General features: G+C 34.7%; 1 long non-coding RNA gene across 1 annotated transcript; it reads right to left on the minus strand.

Annotated features, from left to right (window-relative positions):
* Positions 1 to 6,770: 6,770 nt before the first annotated feature.
* LOC130997693 (uncharacterized) lies at positions 6,771 to 7,812 on the minus strand. Its single transcript, XR_009093156.1, has 3 exons — positions 7,508 to 7,812; positions 7,152 to 7,414; positions 6,771 to 7,072 (listed from the first exon to the last, which is right to left on the minus strand). It is a non-coding gene; the product is annotated as an uncharacterized LOC130997693 (long non-coding RNA).
* Between the last annotated feature and the right edge of the window lie 960 nt (positions 7,813 to 8,772).

The following is an 8,772-nucleotide window of genomic DNA, read 5'->3' on the forward strand; positions in this document are numbered from 1 at the left end:
TGAAAGGTCATGTATTCTGGGGCTAATTTTGAAGGTCATGTGCAATATGCAAATCTCAAAATAGTTCGTGTATTTTCCGGCTATTAACCCTTAAATTTATTGTTGATGATTTTTTTACCATATTAAAGATCTTGTCACAAATTTAAATTTAAGATGCATATTGTATTTTTTTTCATAAATAAAATTTGATTATTTTAGAATAGAATTAAAATTATGCTAAAAAAGAAGAGAAAATTAGTGGAAGAAGAGAGAGAAAAAATGGAGGGAAAAAACTCCTCTTTTATATTATATAGATTTCACACTGTATTACGGTATTATAGTATATTATCAAGGGTTAGCTATCAAATTCACCCCTAACATTGACATTCTTTTCACGTCTGACTCTCTAAATTAGACTTTGGTTCAACTAAACCTCTAAAGTCTTAAATTTGGTTCAATTACACCTTCTGCTCTAACGGTTGTTTAACTCCGTTAAATATTTTTTTTTTTCATTGGTGGTAGGACTCACGCCTTTCTTCTTCGCCAAGCTCGCCGGAAACACGCCAGTTCACCACAAATATCCACACAATCACACCAATTATCAAGAGCACGAAAATTAGGACAAAAATCCGACACGCCAAGGGAAAGGCCTCACTGCAAGTGGAGTTAACTGTGCAAGCAACAAACCAATACACGATCACGAAAATCAGGACATTCACGAAGAAAGGAAGCAAGGCATAAACTATCTGCTTAGTGTAATGCTTGAACAACAAGAGCACCAAGAACACAAACGGCACACTGAGAATTAGAGTGACTACGAGAGTCCAAATGAAGCTCTCCAACACACTAGCATCACTAGAATTCAACTAATTAAACTTGCCTCCTAAATCAGATGAGTAATAAACCAAACTAGCTACAACATTCCAATTTGGGGAATTCAAATGCAGAACCTTGAATTGATTTGATTTTGTAGAATTCGAAGAAGAGGGGGAGAAGGGGCTCCAAACTCTGACGGAGACGCATGAGAAGGAGGCAGCGTCGTAGGTGAAATAGGAGAGCTCGTGGTGGTGAGGGTTTCAGTTGACGGAGGTGAAGATTCTGAGGGCGAAGGTGGAGATGAGGAGGAGAGAGAAGAGGATGAGGAAGGAGCCGTCGCAAATCCGCCGCTGAGCAAGTTTCCGATGAGCTTGGCGAAGAAGAAATGCGTGAGTCCCACCACCAATAAAATAAAAAAATTAAAATACTTAACGGAGTTAAACAACCGTTAGGACATAGGGCATAATTGAATCAAATTTAAGACTTTAGAGGTTTAGTTAAACCAAAGTCTAGTTTAGAGAATCGGACGTGAAAAAGGTGTCGATATTAGGGGTGAATTTAATACTTAACCATATTATATCAAGATTTAAATGATATTGTGCAAGTCAATTGGAACACAAAAATTACTCGTAAATAGAAATGTCAAACAGCCGCAGAAAAAAAATGTTAAATAGACCCTGATATGACATGCTAATCAAATGTAATAAACATGATAAAGAGTAGGGTTTGGGGCTCAATTTAACCATGATATGACATGCTAATGTAACAAACTTGATAAAAAGTAGGATTTGGGGCTCAATTTAATTCCTTTTGCTCCACTAAAATAATAGTTGCACCCGTATGTGGACCTATTGGTTAGTTTGATGAAGTTGGCAGATGCGGTAACACAATTCCAATATTTTGATTTCCTTTAAATCAACTTACTACCTACTGACAAACAAATGATAAAATATAAGCAACTTGCATTTATTAATGACATAATCAATGCTCTCTTTTTCGAATACGCAAATATATAAATTAATTTTTATAAAAAATATTCCCTTCCTCCTCATAAAATGTATCCAATTTACCATTTTCATATGTCCTCATAAAATATATCCAGTTTATTCTTGGTAAATTTTTTACTCATAATAAAGTGGAACCCTTACTCCACTCACAACACATTCAAATACTTTATTAAAACTCGTGTCATTTAGAAATTGATACTTTTTACAAGGACGGATTGAGTAATATTTTTTATTCATTTAATAATATATTTTAATTTAATTATTTTATTGACTTTACTATTAATTTATCATTAAAAAATAAATATAAACATATTAAAAAATCACTTGTATATTTTATTTTTCAATAATTTCTTAATCTTTGTGCGAATTCCAATCAACCTCTACAGCTCGGACAAAGGAATTATATACTTTAAGGGCGAGTTTGATAGGGGTTATTAGGCAAGATAATTAGTATTTCTATAGATTTCTGATTGTTTGATAGGATTGTTATATAGTAGCAATGGCCCGCTATAAACCCAAGGCCCGCACCTAATCTACTGTTCTTCTTAGAAATTGGATCCACCGTCCCCCGCCAGTTAATTATACTCATTTGTACAGTAAAATGCCATTACTCTTCAGTGGACAAATTTGCCCCCCCCCCCCAAACGAAGAAAGGTCACACGCAGACGCAGCCCCAATCCAAGACCACCGCCCTCAATTCCAAATTCTACTCCGGCGAGTAGCAGCGAAAGCCGCCGCCGACTGCGCTTCCCTCAGAGTTCTCTCTCTCTCTCTCTCTCTCTCACTAGACTGCCCGATCCGACGCTTCTCCTCTCCCAACGGCGACGAGCGCCCACCGTCCTCTCCTCCTTCCAAGTCTCCGGTGGACAGCAGCAGTAGACGAAGCCCACTACCGCCGCCGAACACCCTCTAAATCTCCCCTCTGTCTACTCCCCTTCGTTAGGGGATTTCAGAAATTTTTGGAAGATAACTGAAATTAAGTTTTCCAAATGCAACCAAAATCTGTATTGAACAAGATATGCTCCGCCATGTGAAACAATTAGATGTTCCTCTTATTTTTAAACGAAAATATCTGATTTGGTTGAAATTGTGGAGCTTCGCTAGTCTGAAATGGTGGAATGGTGAAAATGGTGGAGGTGTTGGGGGCGTCTGGTGGGGTGGTGTTGGGGGAGGATTAGATAATTATTTTTTTATTTTTCTTTTGTTTAGTTTATTTATTTAAATATAAGGTTAAAATTGCAATTTACTCTTTAATCTATAATTTTACCTTTTGTACCAAACAATAATATTAGTTATCTTAGTATTTATATCTTATTTGTCAAACACCTATAAAATATAAACAATCTCACCCAATCTATATTATTTATCTAGATTTTATTTATCATCCCTTATCTGGTCCCAACTATCAAACATACCCATAGAGCCTGTTTGGTAGGACATATAAAGACAAGATATCATATACATCCAGGCTTAACTAGTTGTTTGGTAGCCATGAGTACTAACAAAAGCCCAAGATAAAGGCTAGGCCAGTGTAAAAAACATTAATCCTCTTCAGATTACATATCACGTCTTCCCCTTCCGATTTATAATCATATGGCTCGTTTGCTATATGGTATGAGATAATGTGTGATATCTTTAATAGAGATATCTATTAATTTATTATATATCAATATCATGTTTGGTAAGATATATAAGAAAAGTATTATGCTATCAGACCTCTCAAGTACGATACAAAATCAAAAATATATGAATAGTAGCTAACGAGCCATTAATTAATAAATGGCTTTTTTTAAGCAGACAACATAATATGGTACTATAGCAAACAATCCTTTATTGTGAACAGTAACCAAATTTAGAAAATTAGCAGACTAAAAAAACCCTTGGACTTATCAGTTTCAAATTTCACAATCTCAACATATCTATACATCTATATAAAAGCTAAACCAATTGCTCAAAATTTTTCTGCCAAAACTTTATATATTAATATAAATATTAATATCACCATTAATAACGATTAATTTAATTATTAATTATTAATTAAATTAATGTGTGTATATATATATATATATTAATTAACTAATTTAAAGAATCTCTATATTTAAATTAATTAACCAACTTGATTTAGTGTCAATAAATAGATTTTCAATTTTTAATTTTAATAATTTATGTAGATATTCACATATTTCTTTATTTAAAGGTAATTAATTTAGATTTAAAACTAGTACACATCTTTGAAGTGTAGATATTCGCATATGCGTGGGCATATATTAAAATGTGGTTGTCAAATTAAATGCATATGGTTTCAATATAATTTGTGCAACTAAATTAATTTATCTTTATATATAATGTTATACTCTCCGTCCACTTATCTTGAGACATTTTTCTTTTTGAGCCGTCCCACCTATCTTGAGACATTTTTTTTGAGGAAAATCTTATTATAGCCATCTTTCATAAAAACATAAGTTTTAAAGCCCTAGTTTATAATAGATAAGTTATATAGTCATTTTAAGTTTAAAAGACTATAACACCCTTTGACTTTTTTGTACTCGATGGTGCCATCGTGTACATCATCGAGTACTCGATGGTGTTATAGAAAATTTTCAATTTTTTCATTACTCGATTGTGTACTCGATGGCACCATCGTGTACACCATCGAGTACAAAAAGTCAAAGGGTTTTATAGTCTTTTAAATCTAAAATGGCTATATAACTTATCTATTATAAACAAGGGCTATAAAACTTATGTTTTTATGAAAGATGGCTATATGTGATAATTCCCACTTTTGATATTTGGCAAAAGCTTTATTCAACCTTTCACCAATTGTTAGATTTTGGAATTTGATTTTATTTATATAATAACATAATGATAGCAAAATTATTTTCCCACCTAAACCAGAACTGTAAATTCTATTTTTTTTTTTTTTGTCAAAATCACTTATTATTTCAATTGGAAAGTTTAATTGTTTGTTGGCCGATGTGATCGAATTAATGTATCAATTTAATGCATAAAAAATATTTAAAATGTCACTATCCTTGCTCATCTATTTTAGGATAATTGTTACTATACTGTATTTTTGTTTTATTATTTTATCAAAATACAAATTTTAAAACCAAACTATATATTCATTAAATATAAAAAAGTATATATATATATAGTATATTAACACTCACAAACACACACACATATATAAATTATATATTAGTATTGTCTACATTTTAGTAGAATTTATGTATAAATTATTTTAATATAATATGTGTATATTATATCAGCTTTAATTTTATCATGTCAATTTTGATTTGGGTGAAATTAAAATTCAAGACAAAATTTGGAATGGGATAAAGTTTATGTATTTTACATTAAAATTTTATAGAGTTAAATAAAATACCAAAATTTACTAATAGTTTGTGGACTTACAGCCAATTAACACTTTGAAAAAATATATTATGAAATGCCGATTTGTAAACAGTAACTAAAGTTTCAAACACTCTTTATAAACTAATAGAAAATTTGAAAGAAAAAATATCTAGATATATTGGTGGATATTTTGATACGCCTCCAACTATATATAAGATGATTTCATCTTCATTTTAGCACTAATATTTTTATCCGTGCCATTTTATGAAAGAATTAGATATGTGATAAGATGTTTATTTTTATCTACATTTATGAAAAAATGTTGCTTTTATCTAAATAATAATTTAAATAATTTATAATTTCTCATGTGATAGGTTATGCTATTGTATCCAATAAGGCCAGAAAGGCATATTCAGGCTAAAGTCGTTGCCCTTCATTGACATACATATTAGGGTTAATGGCTTGTAAATTACCCAACTATAGGTCATTTCTGGTTTGGCAACCGAATTTCTAGGTCTATTAAATATAATACAAATCTTTCAATATGTCTTAATTAGCAACTCCGGTAATTTTCCGGCCAATATAGTAATGACGTGGCGGACGGAAAATCCGACGTGGATGAGTCAAAGCTCTAATTAAACACAGTCGTTTCGATTAGAGCATTGCGACGTCGTTTTAAATCTTTTCCAATCCTTTAACAATCACATTCAACCCTCTTCACTCCTAAATTTCGAAACCTAACCCTAATCTCCTATCACCCCATGAATTCTTGGGATAGCGAGCACGGCGAGTCAAGGTCGAGCGGTAGCTCTTCCGGAGCGACATTCAACCCAAGACGAGGTAGATGGGCAGCGCGACCTAAACTGTGCAAACATGGCCTAGCTACGTTGAGGACCTCACACACGCCCTTAAATCCAATGCGACGATTCTATTGTTGTAGTCGTAGAGGGGTGAGTTAAAGCTTAATTTTGGTGTGCTTGATTTGTAGGCTTATGAATTGTTACAGTAATGCATTTTTTTTTATGTTTTATAGACAAATCAAGATTGCGGTATGTGGGAGTGGGTGGATCCTGAATTGACGGACTACTACAAGGAATGCTTGGAAAAATTGAAACTTCAGCTAAGTATGACACAAGAGCAGCTCGCTCAGGCGACAATGGAATTCCGGCAAGATGAATACCAGGCAGCAATTCTGGAGCTTAAGTTGGTGAAAACAAAAAATGAGGAACTTGAAGCTATGCTTGGTGATCAAAATCCGAAGCTTGGAATGCGCAAATGGCTCCTCGCCTTTGTTGTTGTTGCTGTTGCATTTGTATGGATGGTGAAGTAAATGTTGGTTTCATTAGTTTGTTGGTTGAAGTAGCTTTAGGTTGGTGGTTGATGAATCAATGGAAGTAATGGTTAGTAAAGACTGAAAAATGTCTTCATTTTGCACTTAATATCATTGGAAGTATCCTTAGTTTTACATATACATGTTATGGACTATTAATATGCTATCTGTAAGGAAGAAGATAGCCAGAAAAGACTTGTAACAAATGAAAAACACATGCTAAAATATCGAACTCCAAATATGGAAACATTGACATTAATTACTTAATATTGGCAACTCCAAAACACCACAAGTCACCGTACAGAATTCTTCATGATACAAAAACAGGTTCTTTGATGTCACAAAATAAACAAAACATGAAATTTTCAACAATAAAGTTGTTCTACAAATGGACAGACAAAATAACTACTTCAGAAGTTTCTTTTTTTCATTGCGGCTGGCCTGATCCCCCTTCATTCCTACTTTCCTGGGTTGTTGCAACTTCAGTGACAACACTTTTCTCAATTGCCTTGCTTGTACTACTCTTTCCCGTTCTTGGTTTCTTAAATTTTGTGATTTGTATCACTTTCTTTGACTTGCTAGAACCCTGCACACAAGAATGATGATGAATATGCTATTCCATGAAGAAAGAACTTACAAACATGAATTAGAGTTAAATTGTTTACATGGTAGAATGTATTCCCAGTGCTCTCGTTGATGTAAACCCCAATGCCTTTCAAAGCTGCTCCTCTACCCTTGAACTGCGTAGACCTGCCCTTATTTGTTGACTTCGCTTGATTCCCAGAACCGCCTTCTTTTTTGGATTGACTTGCAGAACTTGCTTCATGTTTCGAGTGTTGCTTGTCTTTGCTTCATTTTCCAGTTGATTCCCCCTTTGAGTTGCTTCCTTTTCCAGTTGATTCCCCTTTGAGGGTCTTCCTCTCCTCCGCTTTTGGACACGTAAACACATGAAATTCTTAGAATTACTGAATAAGTTTCAGATACTAAACTGATACAAACGCGCTAAGTTTCAGATACTAACCTTCTCACCCTTGGGTTTTTCAACTGCTGCATTTAGGCATTTTCTCATGTTATGGCCTTGTTGCTTGCATTTGCTGCATGAAATCACTACTCCATGCTTGGACATTCTCCCATCTTTTTCCTGGGGTGCTCTAACTCTCTTTTTCTTTGGTCGTCCAGGCATCTTGATCTTGGGTGGTGGTTTCACAACATCATCCGCAACTTCGGGCCACATTTTCGTGCCAACAATAGGTTTGATCCCAAATTGATAGCCAGAAAGATATCTTTCCACAGAATAGTAATCTGACACAAAGTCCACTGGGTCAAGTTCCATGTATCTAATTGCTGCGATTGCATGTTTACATGGGATTCCACTTAAATCCCATTCCCTGCACGAACAATTATTTTGTCCATTTGCACCTGTCTTCACATGGAGCACGAAGGTGTCACCCTCGTAATGGACCTGGAAACTATCATGCATGGCCGGAAGTGCAATGCAGTATGCACTAGCCATCAAATTTTTCTCCAACAGCTTACAAACATTAGGTGTTAGTTTAGTGGTGACAACAGACATAGCCTTAAATTTCTGAACTTGCCTAACCATCAATGAAGCCCTTATTTCCTCTAACATGTGGATAACATGCTTACCCCTAGCATTCACTATATATCCATTAAAACACTCACTTATATTGTTATCCACACTGTCACTTTTGGGGAAAGTGGAGATAAAAGCCTTACAAAACTTGTTTGTATCTCTAGCCATGAAATCCTCAAACGCGGCTACACTCTCTTTCTTCAATTCTTGTACTGCAAGCTTGAACTCCCCTTCATGCGTTGCATAGACTGCCCTGAAGAAGAGGTTCTTAAGGGTTTGGCCTTATGATCCTTCTTCCAATTCATATATATATGACGAGCGCAGTTACGATGCTCAGCTTGAGGAGCCAAGTTTGCAACATCATTTTGCAACCCCTGCCAGGAAAAAAATGCGTTAGGAAAAGTCCACCATGTTTCAGTACCAAAAACAAAATAAATCCTTAAGTTCAGCATATTACCTTCTGTTGATCACTCACAAAGGTATAGCCACTGCCATCTCCAACTTCTAACTCCTCTAGAAGCAATCTCAAGAACCAAGTCCACCATGTTTCGTTCTGTGCCTCAACAACAACCCAAGCAATGGGAAACATACCATTGTTTCCATCCTTGGCTGTTGCACACAACAGATGCCCCCCAATGTATGTTTTTAAGAAGCAGCCATCAATGCCTATCACAGGCCAACAACTCATTTTG

This window comes from Salvia miltiorrhiza, chromosome 8 (genome assembly GCF_028751815.1).
Source record: "Salvia miltiorrhiza cultivar Shanhuang (shh) chromosome 8, IMPLAD_Smil_shh, whole genome shotgun sequence".
In the NCBI taxonomy this organism is placed as follows: domain Eukaryota; kingdom Viridiplantae; phylum Streptophyta; class Magnoliopsida; order Lamiales; family Lamiaceae; genus Salvia; species Salvia miltiorrhiza.